This window comes from Leptodactylus fuscus, chromosome 4 (genome assembly GCF_031893055.1).
Source record: "Leptodactylus fuscus isolate aLepFus1 chromosome 4, aLepFus1.hap2, whole genome shotgun sequence".
NCBI lineage: Eukaryota > Metazoa > Chordata > Amphibia > Anura > Leptodactylidae > Leptodactylus > Leptodactylus fuscus.
This window is the reverse complement of record NC_134268.1, coordinates 45,991,639-46,009,596: the sequence shown is the minus strand read 5'-3', so window position 1 is coordinate 46,009,596 and position 17,958 is coordinate 45,991,639. Positions and strand designations below refer to the sequence as shown.

General features: G+C 36.8%; 1 protein-coding gene across 2 annotated transcripts in view; it reads left to right on the top strand.

Moving 5' to 3' along the window:
- Nucleotides 1-17,958, top strand: part of ZFHX4 (zinc finger homeobox 4) — a 140,688-nt gene that overhangs the window by 52,335 nt on the left and 70,395 nt on the right. The gene's annotated exons all lie outside the window — the stretch shown is intronic.

Here is a 17,958-nt window from a genome sequence, read left to right as displayed (position 1 = left end):
TTGGCACTTAACGTCCACCACACATGGAGAATGTCTCACCAACATCTACACTGAGACATTTATTCAGCTTCAGATCCCTCTATTCCGCAATAGCAACACAATTTCTCCTTTTATTACTAGATAAGCAAAGAACCAATTAATCACAAGTCCATTCAACTTATAAAGTATACCATGTTTTCAGCACAAGTCAGTGCATTTAACTAGATAGCTCCATCACAGGGATGGCTATGGCAGGAAGAGTCTGATTGCATTAGTTTAACAATGACCCCGTGATGAAAAACAAAACATCTTCTGACCTCGACTACCTGCTATTTTCTTATACTGATTTCCCTTCAGTATCTTGTTCTGTCTGACTACGTCGTCTTTCAACTAAAGTGATAAATAAAACATATACCATGTTACATATATATTTAAAATCTGTTTTTATTGCTATTACATTAGACATAGGTCAACAAAATTTCGATCAACCGTCTACTTTGTATAAAATACTCGGCCGACATACAGTCGGAATATGTCAAAGACCTAAAGGGTCGGCCATTTTGAATTTAGACATGCCCGATTCTTTGTCCTTACACAACATAAGCTTTATTCCCGAATTGAATGCGCAAGCGTTCTTGGCCAAACTGAGTCTCCAAGTATATGATGAAGTACTATATTTATTTAGGTTTACATTTTCTAGTTTGTAATAAAAAAAAACATTCAAAATTTTTTATAGAAATGTAAGTAATGTATATTCAGATAGGTTCATAAATTATAACATGTAAGTTGTAGAGCAATATCTGGAATTTCTATAGGTAAAGTCACATTTTTATTTTATCGACACTTTGAATGGCCAAAAAAATTACAGACCCTTAAAAGATTATAGGCAATAATTATACAGGAAAGAGCGACACACAGCTCAGGCATTTGTGGGGGATATTTCCGTGGATGACGATACTGGATTAAACCCTCTAGAAAATATTCATTGTTTAGTTTTACATTTAGGACTCCTTTTGAAATTTAACAAGTTTTCACTTGTTAACTTGTGGCTACGTAAAGTCACCGTATAATGAGTCAAAACAGTCTTAAATGAGTGTCATTTTTTTTCTCCTCGGTCTGCAATTTTTAAATTCTTAATGGCAAAGTGCGAATGATTATTTAATAGCGTTATTAAATATTAAACTATTAGGTCATGCACATTTTTTTTGTAGACAGGATTCACAGGGTTTTCTAGAATAATAGCTTTTATTAAAATGCAAAGCTTGTCATTATGGTGACAAGTAAACAATCACTAATGATTGATCCTAATTGGGCAGAAGTGCTGGAACTTTCGAAATGTTATTCTCTTAGGCGATTCTGGCAGTATCTACTCTTTTATACACTAGGAACAGACCCCGCCCATTGTGACAAATCAGAAGACTTTTGTCTTTTTGTTTCAGAGAATGCAAAGCACAGCAATGCCTAACCGTCACATCTTATGTGCATGTGATAGTCTATTATTTCAGTCTAAAAATGTTTCTGTTATTTTAAATGTTGTTTTTAAAATTCTATCCGACTTTGTAACAAGGCTTTACATTACTGAAAAACAGGCTTGGAAAAACTTATATTGTGTTATACCTAATGCAGGTTCTGCAGGGGTGGGGTTTGGTTTTCACTTTTTTTTTGTTCCCGCCCTCTTCTGGCCCTATGTAAAGTATAACACAATAAATCAGGGGTGTTCTTTGATTTTTTTAAAGGCTTTTAAAAACATATGTAAAAACATGGCACATCTGTTTTAAAGGGGTTGTCAAGTCAGGAAATTCACCTATAAAACAACATATTATCAAATAAAAAAGAAGTAATCTTTTTCCGGTTCCTATGTCCCCTCTTCTTTTTGCCTCTGCTTACTCTTGATATGGACATTTCACCCCTGTGTCCAGTCACTGGCTGTGGATTGGGTGCAGAAGTCACATGTCCATACAGGATGTCAATTCTAGTGTAGGTAGTGGAAGCTTCCTACACCAGCAGGGGGACCAGGGAAAGCCAGGGATTTGGAAAGCCAACCAGAGAGGTAAGTAGATATTAGAGATGAGCAAATAGTATTCGAAACTATAGTTTCGAATACCTCGCTCCCATAGGAATGAATGGGAGTGGGCGAACTGCAAGGGGTCAAGCGCCGGGCTCCATTCCTATGGAGCAAAGTATTCGAAACTATAGTTTCGAACACTATTCGCTCATCTCTAGTAGATATTCTTTTCTTATTTTATTGCAAGCTCAACTGTTTTGTAAAAAAAAATTTCTTCCTTTAATAGAAGTATCACCAGGTCAGCTCTATTACAATACAATATTTCACATCTGGCGACAGATGGTGCCTTTAAATGTAGAAAATATAGCTATAGCTAAGGGCAAATAAAATAATCATTTCAACCAGATGATATGAATACAAGATCGTAGGCAACAAAAAGCTACACTCCCAAGATTCTGTCCTTATACTGTAGAAGCTGGCACGTTGAAGCCAATAAGTATAGCATACACAAATAGACAAGGAACTTTGAGGTTGTTCGTATTATGAGAAAGATTAGGAAGCTTCCCTTTCCTCCCAAGCCTGAAAGATTACTCACTAAACAATTAGGAGGAACAAAAAGAAGAAGGTATATTTTATGGACCTTGACTTGGATCTGCAAAATATGAACTAGACAGTGTTTACTGTAGCCAGAAAATCTGCTGGCATTGTTTCTGCATACGCAAAGAATCTCTGGATTGTCTCAAATTGTTAGCTGCCCATTTTCAGACATGCAAGCTTTTAGTGTGCAATTTAGGTCAAGGGATAGAGGGGGGGGGGGATGTGTTTAGGCGACAGATTTTAAATCACTATAATATAAATATGCTTCCCTTTTCATCCGGAATTTGCTTTCTTTCTAGGTAATTTAGTAGACCAGACATGCACTCATGGTCGTCTTTGTAATGTTAGGGATTAGGATAGTGAGGATTTAACGTTGACCCTTAATCTTCAACATCAACTTTAAGAGCGAAATATAATATGCAAATGGAACACGTCCATTTTATGTTTACATATTTTAATCTGGATAATTTAGTTTTAAGATGCTGAGAGCTGATCTTTGCCTTATTTATTATAAATTCTAAAGTGAGATAACACTAAAATCTTAATCACTTGAATCTTATGGCAGTGGAAATGTAAAATAGTTTGTACATATTTAGATAGAACCTGATAATATTATAACATTTATATTCGGTGTATGCATGTGTTTGGGGTGTAGCTAAGGTGGGAGATATGGTGCAGCATTTACCCATCGGTACTGGATGGAGTTTGGGTAGACGCCAGCAAACCAGTTCCAAGATACTTAGGACTCAATTTACCCCCAAGGGAGCAAAAACAGGCTATGACTATATATTGTGAGTTTGTATTAATAATGTGTTGTTTTTTTACCTTTTTCATATTTTTTGCTACAGATTTTCAAACTTTTTCATACCTCCAATAAATTCTAACCATCAAAACATAAGCTTTACTGTAGATTACATTATCAGATTCAATGATCATGTTAAGAATATAGATTTAGCCACGATCAGATAACTCAGATTTCAGTGCCTTCTAATGTAACGTATCCTTTACGCCCTCGGCAGAATATTCTTGGGATTGTTGCATGTGGATTTTTTGTATGATCTTTTTAATTTTAGTTTAAATTGGAACACGAATTTCATTAGGATTCCTTTCAGTAAAAACATTGTCTGGGCTACTTATGTACACCTCTGCACTAGTTGTATTATGTTGAATGGCTTTTACTGTATGAGGTGTAACTGTGATGGAACTACTCCATTATTTATGGTCCAACATCGATATAAACCATAAGATTTTGCTTGGACGTTTTGTTCTGAATTGTTGAGGGTTTACATAACTTGGTCTATTTTACTCAATGTGCCCTTAATGACTAAGCAGTGACTTAATTTCTAATCTAAATTCAGGAAATTAGTGAATTAAAGGGATTTTCCACGTTTTTGTGACCATAAGTAATATAAAATCTTTTTTTTAAATTTGGACTTTGAATGCTACAGATATAGAGGGACCATTTTTGTTCCCTATTATATTGTTTCTGATACTGCTCTATGGTTCACATACCTATATAGATCTCTGATAGTATAGGTTGATAACACCAACCTAGTCAGCCAGTAGGTAATAGATCAGGTTACAAAAAGACCTAAAGTGTAGGTAAAATTGTTCCAGCATTTTTTTTTTCTTCATTTTATGAAGGGACTCATAATCTACATTTTTCCCTATCAGTATGTCTTTGGAGTATGGGAGGAAATCCATGCAAACACGGGAAGAACATACAAACTCCTTGCAGATGTCCTTGGCAGGATTTTAACCCAGGACTCCAGCGCTACAAGGCTGAAGTCCTAAACACGGAACCACCATGTTGACCATGTTGTTCTGCCATTTTGTCATGTTTTGGAAACTTTTTAATTAGAGGCATTGCAGCTGAATTGGGTCTGAGGTGTAATAGTAGTCCACCAGTTGTCTATCATTATCATTCACCAGTTTGATATCATCCATTTTAATCAGCTATAGACTTAAGTGTATAACCACCATAAAATCTCAGGTCTGTGACCTACTTATGGGAACCATTACTGTCCCCATCGCTACAGTGATCCTATAGGTACCGTATACAACGTAATAGGCTGATCCTTATATCTGTAACTAAATACAGGTATCACCTATTGGTTGATAGAAAATTCAAATTATAAATGAAAAAAATTGCACAGAAATTGCGAAGGGTTATCTAGTCTTAGCAAACTGGAAATGTTTACTTGAAGTAGAAATACAGTTAAGTCGGTAGACTGAAATAAATCAAGATTTTTTTTGTTCTTGCTTGAAGCTGCATTTCCTCATATTACCAAATAAATCCATAATTAATTTTTCTAGATGCATTAGGGTTTGAATGGAAGAGAGAAACATAACATACATCTGTGTGATATATTTTAGACTTAATTAAAAAGGTTGCTTTCAAAACAGTTTTTACAGAATAATTGCAGTCTTAACTCATTTATCTAACTGGTCTTGCAGGTACAGAATGCAGAGTTCCCTCCAGCTGTTTCAATCAAAACTAGTATTAAAATAATGTCTTTAGACAGAAAAAAAAGGTTGAGATTGTAAATTTGATTTAGCCTGCATTTCTACATATATAATGATGTATAATTAATCTTTCCTAGCACAGATTGTAAAGAGATCACTTTGTATCACATACACCCAGTATGAAAATATTTTCGCCTTCAGACTTCCAGCTGTATGGATTCTAATAACATTCTGTTATTAATTGGGATGTTTAATGGCTTCTCTTTACTGTTCTGCTTCATATTCTTGGTGATTTATAGCCTTTTTTCTTTTTATTTTTTATTAACTCTACTTCAATCAATAGCATACAACAGGAGGGGGCTCCAAAGTAGATCAAAATGGTGACCCTATACTGGGGCTGATCCAAGCCATGAGACATGTCCATACTTTAATGGAGTTATCCAAGAACTCAGGGGTGGCTGGGGTGGTTATAAAACAAAATAAAAAGTCATATTCACCAGTTCTGGCACTCCATTGTACAATCCCAGACCCCTTTTAGTCTCAGTGGTCATGTGACTGCTTCCAGACCCCCGAGTCTACGACATGGGAAGGAAAGGAGAGGAGACTGGGATTGTACAATAGAAAGCGGGGGATAGGTAAGTATAACTTTTTTTTAATCTATAGTCACCCCGGAGGCCATTGAGTTTACTATCATTCCTGGTCAACCCCTTTAACTTTCTAAATACGTTAGGTTACAGTACAAATTCAATGCAACCTCATGCTATCCCGTTAAAAAATGGATACATTATATGTATACATGAAAGACTTTAGATAACAACATATTGCAGGCATTTAGCAAAATGTATTTTAAAGTATATCTATGTTTTTTAACATGGGAACCTATGGGTGATAGATGTCTGATACATGGCTTCCATCAAAGGCATCTGTTTCGTGCATACAGTAAAAAAAATATATATATTAAAAGAATACCTTTTTTGACATGGGAGCCTAAAGGCAAATGGATGACACAACGTTGGCATCTACTAAGTCATCCATCAGACATACTTATTCCATGTTTGATCTACCAAGACAATTTCTGTTGAGGGACAAAATGACTTGAAACATAAGTTATAGTTCGCTTCATTGCTTACTATTTTGGGGGTATTGGATACATGCATGGAGTCTTGTACTTGCAAGACCCCATGCAAGTACAGATTATAAGGCCCCTTGTTTTTCAACTGCTGATTTGATGACAGCTGGGTACAAGACATCGAGCACCTCATTCATGCCACCCCCAATGAGCCAACTGATAAGTAAGGGTGTTCACATCAAAGTGCAGTCCCTTACATGTAATATACTAGATAGAAGATAACACATTTGCCCCCCTTGCCTGCAATGCTCCTATGCAGGTAAGTCCCTCTGTTGGTGTCGAAAGAGAAAAGTTGCACACGGTCCAGGTTCCTCTGTTGGGCCCAGGCTCTAACAAAAATTGAAACGGTACTATGGTCTATTTCCTAGGGATTGTTGAAGGGTGGCCCCCCTTATGTATTATACTTGGTGGACCCAGGAAACCTCAATCTGATTGGGCCATCCTGAGCTAATTAATCTCCTCCCCAACAGCCTTACTGATGCCCTCTTATGGGACACATTCCCTTGCCAATAGAGATAAGAAGGGATTTTCTATATATTTGCACACTTGGTTTCTTGTGTACGTTACTTGCTAGTTTGACTGCGTCTGTGAACAGAATAACATAATACTTGGTATAAACCATTCTATTTCAGCTTTTAAGGAGTTTTCATGTGTTTGAGAACTGGAAACTCGAGGGAAAAGAGGCATTGATTTTTATCGACCTAACAGGTATCATGGACTGCAAACAATTAATCCTTTTCAAGATCTAATATATATCTAGGACAGCTCAGCTACAGTTTGGCAGCAGTTTTCTGGACATAAGAAAGCTATTTATTAATTGTAAAATAAATCATTAATGAATAGGACTGCATGTATGTTTGAGGAAAGTTATACCTCTCTGCTATGAATCTCTGACACCATGCCAAGAGTTCTAGTGCCAAAAAGTTTAGTATTACATTTTTTTCTACTTTAAACTCAATAGTGGTTACTGGTAACATGTGTTCTGATGGAATTTTTTTTTTGCCTGGCCCAGATCCAAATAATGTTAGTGTGTGTTTAAAATACTTTAAAAAAATAAATTAGTCTTTTCTTTTTCATAAAGTTGGTAATCCAAGAACTAAGATGAAAACCTCTGTGTAGCTATAAAGTCCACAGAACATGCGTTATAAAGTATTTCACTGCACAAGTTTTCCTGCAGATACGTAGCAGAGCCATGTTCCAGCCAGTAAGTTAGCAGGTATTGGAGTGGAGGTCCACTGGAAAGTAGGGTAATAAAACAATATACTGTGAGCAGGAACAACATTTGTTAGAATTTGTTATAGATGATGGATATAATATAGAGAGTAGAGATGAGCGAACACTGTTCGGAACAGCCGTTCCAAACAGCACGCTCACAACACGCTCCCATAGAAATGAATGGAAGCAGCCGGCACGTGGGGGGGTTAAGTGGTCGGCCGCAGGCAAAGTCTGTGTACCAGGTGCTTCCATTCATTTCTATGGGAGCGTGCTGTTCGGATCAGCTGATCCGAACAGTGTTCGCTCATCTCTAATAGAGAAGTCTATACATGGAGTAAGACCACTAGATGATGATTAGTGACATCATACCACCCATAGCAGTGACATCATCAACCGTAATGAAGCCAAATGATCAACACAACATATCAGGGGTTCAAAAACTCGTAGTCAGTGTGTGGCGTTCACTTAAAGAAATTGGTTCAGATAAATGGAATTTAAAGAGGACTTTTCACCACCTCCACCACTCTTTGTAACCTTCAATAGTTGCTGGTCCACTGATAGAGCACAAATGAAATTTCTTGTCTAGCCCTCCCCATTCCAGAACAATTGGTGCTGCTAGTTTCAAGTTCTAATTCTAATCAGGCTCTGAACTGCCAGGTGGGCGCTCCTTGACAACTTGCTCCAGCCTGATGCCACCCACTTGACATTAGAAAGCCAAATTGGCATATTGGGTGCCCTTACCATACTTGGGAATGGTAGGGGCTAGAGAAAAAATTTAAACTGTGCTGGAATCAGTGGAGCAGCATCTATTGTTGGATTTTGGTGGAGGTGGTGAAAGGACCTCTTTAAAGAATAGGTACCAGCAATATAAACAGTGTGCGTGTACATAGACTCATGTATACAATTATTATACCACAGTGTTTGCATAAGCGCGGTGACCCCTTAAAACAACTGTCTAGCTGATATTAATGGCCTGTTCAGAGGATAAGCTGTCAGTAACCTAAACCTGGAAAACTCCTTTAAATAATTAAAAACTTACTACTTATATTACTATTACTTGTATAGAACTAGCATATTCCATAGCATTGTACAAAGTGGGTGCTCTTACCAGCCATTTGCAATGTATATGATGATAGTTTCACGACTGCATCTAAAATATGCAAATCAGTTATAATATCATGTAAAAATATTCCTGTTGCCCGTGACCCAAATTTTCAACATGATGTGACCAGCATTACTGTGGAAAGGAACTTCAACATGATATACTGTGGCACAATTCCCGCTGTAACAAAAGGATAAAGGAAGCATAACAGACTGACATAGATAGTCTCATTGGGATCCCCTTGCCAAAAACAGCATTAAAGTGCTTTTCCCTATGAAGACTTCCAGCACTAGAAGGCTTCCCTTACATATAACCTACTTGAGCGCATTTACATTCATCAAACATGTCAATTCGGTGTGACTATTACAAGTAATCTCGGCAATTATTCATCGTCCAAAGCTGTGCGTCAAGTTCACAGAGTATATTGTGCACTACACAATATTTGCTTAGTCAGGTAGAAAAACGCAGATTATTGCCAAATAGGATTGTTAAATTCCATAAATTTGTGGGCTTTGCACATGTTGGACCTTCGTTGGATTCGAACTCAGGACCCCAAGGCTAACCACTGTTCACTACATCTTATTGGTGGTCTACACAATTCATAGGCCAAATTTTTTGGTTTACATTTCCAAAAAAGCTGCTTCAATGAGACTTTAATACCTTTGAGATTGTGAAATAATATTCTCGGAGTAGAAGTAGTGACTGTGTTCTCTCTGGCAGTGCTACGATGAACGAGCTTTACTGGACATTATAATGTTGTCATTTGTTTAGACTTGTTTTACAGTTAAGTATGTGACGTGAGGCTAAAATGTTTTCTGGTGAGTAAGTAAAACCTACGTAGTCACCCCCGTACAGCTAGAGCTTTCATATTATACATCATTCCTAGATTCTGCATTGTGCAAATATAAATCCTGGAGATAGAATATTATAATGATGGTTTATCTACATACGTCCCTAATTCTAAAGGTGGCCATATGCTTTAGATACCTATTCCACCCCACTTCTCATACACAGGCAGCCAATTCAATCCAAGACTCCCGTATACAATAGATGTTCAGTTGGTAAAAGGGGGGGGGGGGGCTACTATTAAACTAGTTTATGACCACCCTATGGAAAATCTATAGATAACAGATATCTAGAGATTTCTTATGGTGAAGTATTAGTTAAGAACTCTACCTTTCCTCCTTCCAGAGATATGACATGAAGCAAAATCTGTAAAGGGACCCCCACTTACCATAATATTGATGTCTTCTTATACTGTAGAGAGGTCTTTGGGACTGCTCTGCCTCCAGGGCCTTGTAGCATCTGCACCCCCTATAGCTACATCCTTTTCTCCCCATCCCCTAGTTGGGGACCAAATTATAAATTGGGCATATTAAAAAAAAAATCTAAATTACCAGTATATTCTGCATCACAGTAGAGACATTTTCATAACTCATACCCCAATGGGGTACACACATTACATGGGCAATTTTCAACTTAACCAGTATACCAGTAGGTTTTGGAACATGGGTAACAATCAAATTACCTAGAGGAAACCCATGCGAAAACAGAGAAATATACAAAATTCACGTATATGTCCCCCAGGTTAGATTCAAGCCCCTCTAAGGCAACAATGCTACATACTGGACCACCATGCTGCCCTCCAAAATATATATAGGCTGATATAGCAGGAAATTATCTATAGGCAATGCAGAAGTGGAAATCTCTACTGGTTCCTGGACACTGAGGGGCCCAAAACCCATTCCATAATATAAGCATATAGTAAGGGTGGGGGGGGGAGTCTGTTACTGATTTGCATTGGGGCCTAGGAACCTGATGTTATCCCTCTACCTGCATCTGTATGTATATTTTCTATTATACATGGAACATACTATATGATCACTCAGCAGTATTAATAAAATATAGAAGACTAAAAGACTTTTTGGTACAAACCTTGTTTCTAACATATTTGGTAAAGCGCTTACTAAGATAAAGCTTTCTATACGCACATTCATTCAATGTATTTTTAGAATGGAAATTTCCAAACGTATATTGAGTAAATCACAGTAATCCACAATAAGATAACCAAATAATGAAGCTAATCTACAAATTACAATTAACCTTCATAGGATTGCTAAAGCAATTACTCGCCGTCTTCTTTTTCTAATCTTATTTTTGTTATGTATTGCTATGGGATTAATATTCTTTTTCTGTCTGTTGCAAGTATCAGTCACCTGTGTGGCTCAACTGAATAAACACAAAATCCGCTCATCCTATATTCCCAAATCTTAAGTGATCTCCTCGTGCTGGCATGTTGGTGAGGGGCTGCTGATGAACTGTTGAATAAAATGATCTGTCCCTGGGCCAGTCACTTGGTTGGAAGCCAAACAGTAATCCAGTACAATTAACTATCATAGATGCAAGCACTCCATTATCCCAACAGATCAGACTGCAGCCACCTGGAAACTCGCAGAATTCGCCCTGTTTTTTTTTTTATTCATCAATCACTTCTGGACTTATAAGGGATTTTAGCACATACAGGACCGAGCCAATGTTTTTCCACATGACTGGGTCAATTTTGCAAAGTGCGATTTTGAAAAATTGTCTACTTTCACTGAGTGTGTGTTTTCGTATGACTTGTCAAAGCAGCGATACATTAAAATGGTTTACAAGAGTTGATTCCAAAATTTCAAAAATTTTGCAATATTCCAGCTCTATGTTCCTGTATCCTATAGAACCACATTGAATTTGGCAACAAAATAATGAAAAATTAGAAAAAGCATAGGTATTTCTTCGGTTCTCAATAAGTTCATCCAAGACAACTCTAACAAATACCCATCTTACAACATGTGGGATAAACATATGAAGCCCATCTGGTGTGGTTAAACCACAAACACATAAAAATATCAGACCTAAACATCAGTGTTGGATGTAATATATAGGATAAAGCCATAGCTGGAGACCAGACATGTGACTCACCAGATTATGGTGCTGTAGTGGTATCAAAATGGCCATTCAATTACTAGAACTGAGCATAGGTCCATGAAATGGCTTCAGCCTTTGGGCAGTTGCGTGCCAAGAAGTACATTATCCATTGGAATCCAGTGTTACGCAATACTACGTCCAAAACTAAAAAACATGGTTGATTTTTTCCAAAAACAGTGCCACACCTGTCCACAGGTTGTAAGTTGTATTGCTGCTCAACACCATGTTGAGCTGCAATATCATGGACAGGTGTGGCCTTGCTTCTGGAAGAAAGAAGCCCTGTTTTTCTAATCCTAAACAACCCCTTTAAAAGTTAGGTTTGCTCAATCTCAAAAGCATTTCTTATGAAATAAATTGTTGAATTCTCCATATTATGTAACATGGATGCGATCCCATATAACAGCATTCATTCCTGTCTACGCTGAGCATATTGGATTTTTTTTTTAGCTTTTTTAACTATCTGACAAGGAATTTTTGCCTCTTTTTCAACCGGCACAAACTTTGTGTCTGAAACATTTGAGTCTGGAAATGAAACCCCAGTGAGTGTCATAATAATTTATGCTATGCCAAGTACATTGGAAACGTGTACGGAGCCACTTGCTGAGAGACTCCTAATGGTAAAATGTGCCACATAAATCACAATTCCCAAGTCAAGACAAGAACAAATGTTATTTTGCAAATGTTTTTAATAAAAACATTGTGATATTAGTTAACACTATAGTATGCCAACACATAAGAGTGTATGATCGCTTAATGTTTTGACATCTATTTAATTTGTAGTAGACTAAAATGCATATATAGTATGTGTATATTCCTATAAGTATACACTAGAGGGAGAGAGGGACAGAGTTACATATTGTCATACCTTGGCATCTAGATAGATTCTAGATGGATAGATAGATTTGAGATGGATGGATAGATAGATAGATAGATAGATAGATAGATAGATAGATAGATAGATAGAGGGGATAGTAATATACATAAACTTAGATAGATCACTACACAGAAAGATGGCTAGTTAGGTGATAAAAGATAGAGAGATGAGAGATACTAGGTGATATCCTAAAACACTAGATAGAAACCTCAACTCTAGATGGATAGATTAAAGATAGACAGATAGATACAGTAGTTAGATACCAAACAGAATTGGAGGAACTAAGATGTGTATAAAATATACAGACAGTATATGAACAGATGATCGATGGACATTAAAAGGAATGGACAGATAGCAAATAAAGGGATAGATGATAGATAGATAGATAGATAGATAGATAGATAGATAGATAGATAGATAGATGGGATAGTAATATACATAAACTAGATAGATAGATAGATAGATAGATAGATAGATAGATAGATAGATAGTACATAAAACTACATAGAGTATATGGCATATAGTACATTTCAATAATTACGATGCAGTAATACGCACATTTGGTAGCGCTTGTAAAATCCCCGAAATCTGCCTGAATTAGTAATAGATAACACAGAAGAAATTACATGAAATTTTAGCATTTTTGTTTTATTAACAAGACATCTCCAAACTGATGCTACTAGATACTGTCATGCTAAACATTAAGAATCATGATAAATTACCAGAGTTGAATTTGGAAAAGATGAAAGTAATTGGGAGATCTGTAAATGAGACTCAATTGATAAGAGGCCTGCAGGATAGAAATGCTAGCTGTATTAGTAACCCAACAAGTCAGTGGAGTTCTTTCTTCAGAAAGAAACAAAGATAGCAGTAATTAATGACCCTGACTCTGTGCCAAAAAAGCTTTCTTCTGACAACTTCAACTTAATTAAAACTTAAGACTTTTCAATGGCCTCAGAAAGCTCCTTATGGGGCGAACTCTTGCAGACTCGTGAGAAAATTTTGTAAGTTAAAGGAAAAGATGTGTGTTACTACTGGTACCATGACTCTAATCCCTGACAGTCAAAGAATCTATTTAACCAAGCCTTTTCTTTTAACCGGCTCACACCTGCAGGCTTACTGGCACTTCCTCTGCTCCAGAAAGGGCATTTTTTTGTGTTTCACGGCAGATCAGATAATGGACGTCTTGCTGATGCTTTTGTTTTTGTGCATTGTTCATTAGGCTGTGAGTATCGCAGCCCTGCTTGATATGCTTGGTTTGTTTGTAGTATACTTTGGTCCCAGATTTTGGGCTGCTGCAACTTTGGGGGGGATGTAAAAGAACAAAAAACAATAAAATTAAAAAAAAAAAAAAAAGTTTCAACCTCTTCATTGCAGAAAAGCTTGGTAATGTGTTCCATTTTGCCCTGTCAGGAAAGGGGTTAATGAAAAAGTTTTGCAAACTGAGATTCACACTTGAAGGGGTAATCTGAAAGACAGAGGCATGCTGTTCTTCACACTTCTGGATTCTAAGGAACAAACAATTTAGCTGGCCTGGACTGTTTTTAGAAACTATCAAATGCGTGTTTAAATAACTCTCGAGTCTTCTCACTCAAAGTGATCCATTCAACCTACAAATGAAACAATCGATGATGACTTGTAACAGCAAAAACAAGTTTTCAAGTGAAAAAAAGGCTATAGTACTGCACACTGTAAAAGTGGAAGGAGGGCGTATGGATAGAAGCTATTTAAGGTAAACATTAGTATGTCAATTAGTACATCCCCTGCTTGTAATATTGTATGCGATCAATACTCCAATTCCAGTATATCAGCTTAGATCTTAGGTTAACTTTTTCCTTTCTTTTATGTAGCATCTATTAAAAACTCAGTATAGTTTGTATACAATGAGTCAGAAGTAGGTCAAACCACCAACATAGACTAAATTAGCCCAACCAAACCACCTACACGGACTACATTAGCCCAACCAAACCACCTACATGGACTACATTAGCCCATTAGCCCAACCAAACTACCAACAAGGACTACATTAGCCCATTAGCCTGACCAAACAACCAACACTGACTACATTAGCCCAACCAAACCGCCATCACTGACTACATTAGCCCATTAGCCCGACCAAACCACCAGCACTGACTATAACATCTCTACTTTTTTCAGCCCAAATTAGAAATTGTAACAAACTATGAATCAAATTAATTCTACAATACCAATACTTATATCATATTATTTTATTTTGAAGTTGGTAACATTTTACCGAAAATTAGTTCCAACTCTACGACTTCAACCCCAATTCCACAGCTCTGGTTAGAAGGTATCAATTGAGTATGCCTTGGATTTACTGAAATCTTGGTTGCTGATGTTTGGCTAAAATATCCAGTTTTTATGTAATCAAAGCCATAGCTATAAAAAAAAGTTTTGGCAATATTGTAATATAGTTTTTGGTTACAGCCTCAATATTTTTAAGGAATGGAAACTCAGGTTGTCTACATTGTCCTACACAGGCCATTAGGTGCATCCCAGTGCTCTCTAGTAACAAGATGTGCTCTTGTTAGGACAGGACATGGTCAGAACAGATTTTCAGCCACTAGATATAAACTAGAAGGCTTCCATTCACTGACTAATTAGAGATCTTAAAATGGAGAACAATCCGAGCCGAAGAATATTAAGAAAAGTGCAGAAATGTTTCCATGTAAATTGATTTTTTTGGCAAACATCTCTGCGGGCACATCTAATAGGCGCTCAATGACTGAAGAAATTATTAAATAAGAAAGGAACCTATACTCACTCATTGAATCTCCTGTTACGTCCAGTACTGCCACCCCAGCTCTCTGCCAGTCAATGACTTGACACAAACCCCATGTCGCCACTGAGATCAATAACTGGTCTTTATAGTCTATGGCATGAGGCCACAATGGCCAATGGTTGGCTAGCGTAGTTACATGGTGTTGCTGGCACTTCATGGCTACAGAAAGTAAACAAAGGATGGTAGAAAAGACCCAAGTGGCAGCATGAGAACATCAGCGTATTAAACTATTATCACATTTCTTGGCTTTTGTTCTCATTTTGGGTTTACTTGGGCAGTCCAACCATGGAATGTTCCTAAATTTGTATTTCAACATTTGGAATCCTTTTTATTCTCAGGAGATAGGTCACTTACTCACACCGGCTCTGGAGGGATAGCTATGGGCACTTTAGAAAGTATATGGTCAACCTCACTCTCCCACTATCTTAATGTCACCCGACTTATGTTTACTCGCTTGAGTCAACTAGATCCATAATAAAACATACAAAAAGTTACTACAATTGCTAGATGTTGAAAGGCCATAGTGAATGTATACGTCCCACCATGTTACTCTCGTGAGTCACCTGTCAAAATGCCACTTACCCCTTAAAAGGTTGGTTCAGCTAACCCTGTTTGACTTGCAAAAAGAGATTACTCAGTAACATTTAGTTATTGTGGTTACAGGAAAGAGCAAGTCTTGCATATCATGTCATCGCTGTGGTTGTAAAGCATTCACCGGGTAATTTAATCTTTACGGGTGTATTTTTTTTTCTCATTTAAACTCTTTCAGATGTTCCAATAGAAAAAAAAAGTTTGTTTTGGTTTATTTTGTTTAAATCCTTACATAAACTCTTATCAGTCGGATTAGTTTAGAGGATGACATGTTACGTGGAGTGGATACCGTGGTCCAATGTCTGCCTGGGTACACGTTCGTACTAACCTCTGCTGTCTATTGGCAGAGTACTCTCAGTTATGGTGTCTATCTGCGGCCAGCTACTTTGTAATGCTGGAGTCAGACTCTTGAATCAGCCCAGTTGTGGAATCGTCAATCAGCGGATAGACACAACTGGCACCGTGTCCGACAGCGTCTTGCCAGATCAGCATAACTTATAGTAAAATGGTTATTTTCATTCCTCCAACAATTCTACAATGGATTCCGGCCCATATAACATTTCAGGGTCATTCCATATTCATATTAATAGAATCGTCTCTTTTCCGAAACATCACATCTGTCCATAGATTATATTTGGTATTGCAGCTCATAGCCATTGCGTTACCAGACACAGCCCATGGAGACAAGTGGTGCTGTTTTTGGGAAAAAAAAATCTAAACAATATAGAATGGTACAGGGGTGCATTCGCTAACAGGTCCCTCTCCCACCTAAAATATACCACTATTCTATATGGCACAACATTACATTACAGATTTGGATTTGGTTTCTGGTCACTGGCAAGTTTAACGCTTATTCATGAAAATTAACATAAAGGGGTTGTTTTTGATTTTAAGAATGTTGCCTAAATGCTGGAAATGGTAAGAAGTAAAAGAATAACCATTACTCACCCATTATTTTTGTGGGCTCAGCCAGTCCTGCAGCGATGACATCATGTACATTCATGTCATAATGATGTCATGTGATCATTCACATGACCTCTGGTAACTAGCAACTGGCTGTAGTGCTACATCCATATAAAGACCATTGAGGCCAGTGGTTACCTGAAGCAGTCATGTGAATGATGGACAGAATGAGACATCGCGATGCAGGACCATTGAGGACCACCAGATTGGCAGCATCGGAACTGAGGGAGCGAGTACTGGTTATTTTTTTATTTTATACAGTTGTCTGATCTCTTAATATCATGCACATGCTGGAATAAGTTATATTATGTACATTACATGCATAGGATAGGATAGGATAGGATAGATAGATAGATAGATAGATAGATACAAGATAAACAGATAGCGATAGATACAAGATAGATAGACAGAAGATAAACAGATACAAGATAGATACAATAGATAAATAGAAAGATAAATAGACATATAGATAATAGATAGAAGATAAACAGCGATAGATACAAGATAGATGATAGATAAATGGTAGATGGATAGATAGATAAATAGATAGATAGATAGATATGAGATAGATAGATAGATAGATGAGAGATAGATGATAGATAAATAGATAGATGATAGATAGATAGATAGATAGATAGATAGATAGATAGATAGATAGATTATAGATAGGAGATAGATGATAGATAGATAGATAGATAGATAGATAGATAGATAAATAGATGAGAGATAGATAGATAGATAGATAGGAGATAGATGATAGATAGATAGATAGATAGATAGATAGATAGATAGATAGATAAATAGATGAGAGATAGATAGATAGGAGATAGATGATAGATAGATAGATAGATAGATAGATAGATAGATAAATAGATGAGAGATAGATAGATAGGAGATAGATGATAGATAGATAGATAGATAGATAGATAGATAGATAGATAAATAGATGAGAGATAGATAGATAGGAGATAGATGATAGATAGATAGATAGATAGATAGATAGATAGATATATAGATAGATAGATAGATGAGAGATAGATAGATAGATAGATAGATAGATAGATAATAAACATCAATACGTGATTACTGCTTTAAGAACCAACTAATGCAATTGAATATGCTGAAGAGTTGTAAAGGTTTCCATTGAAGGGAAGGGGGAATTTTAAAGGATCCTATTACATGCCGTGGGCAGAAATTAGAGTAGTCAGCGCTTACCAAAAAAAAAAAAGAAAAAGTGATTTTCTTTTTTTTTTTCAAAAATTTGATG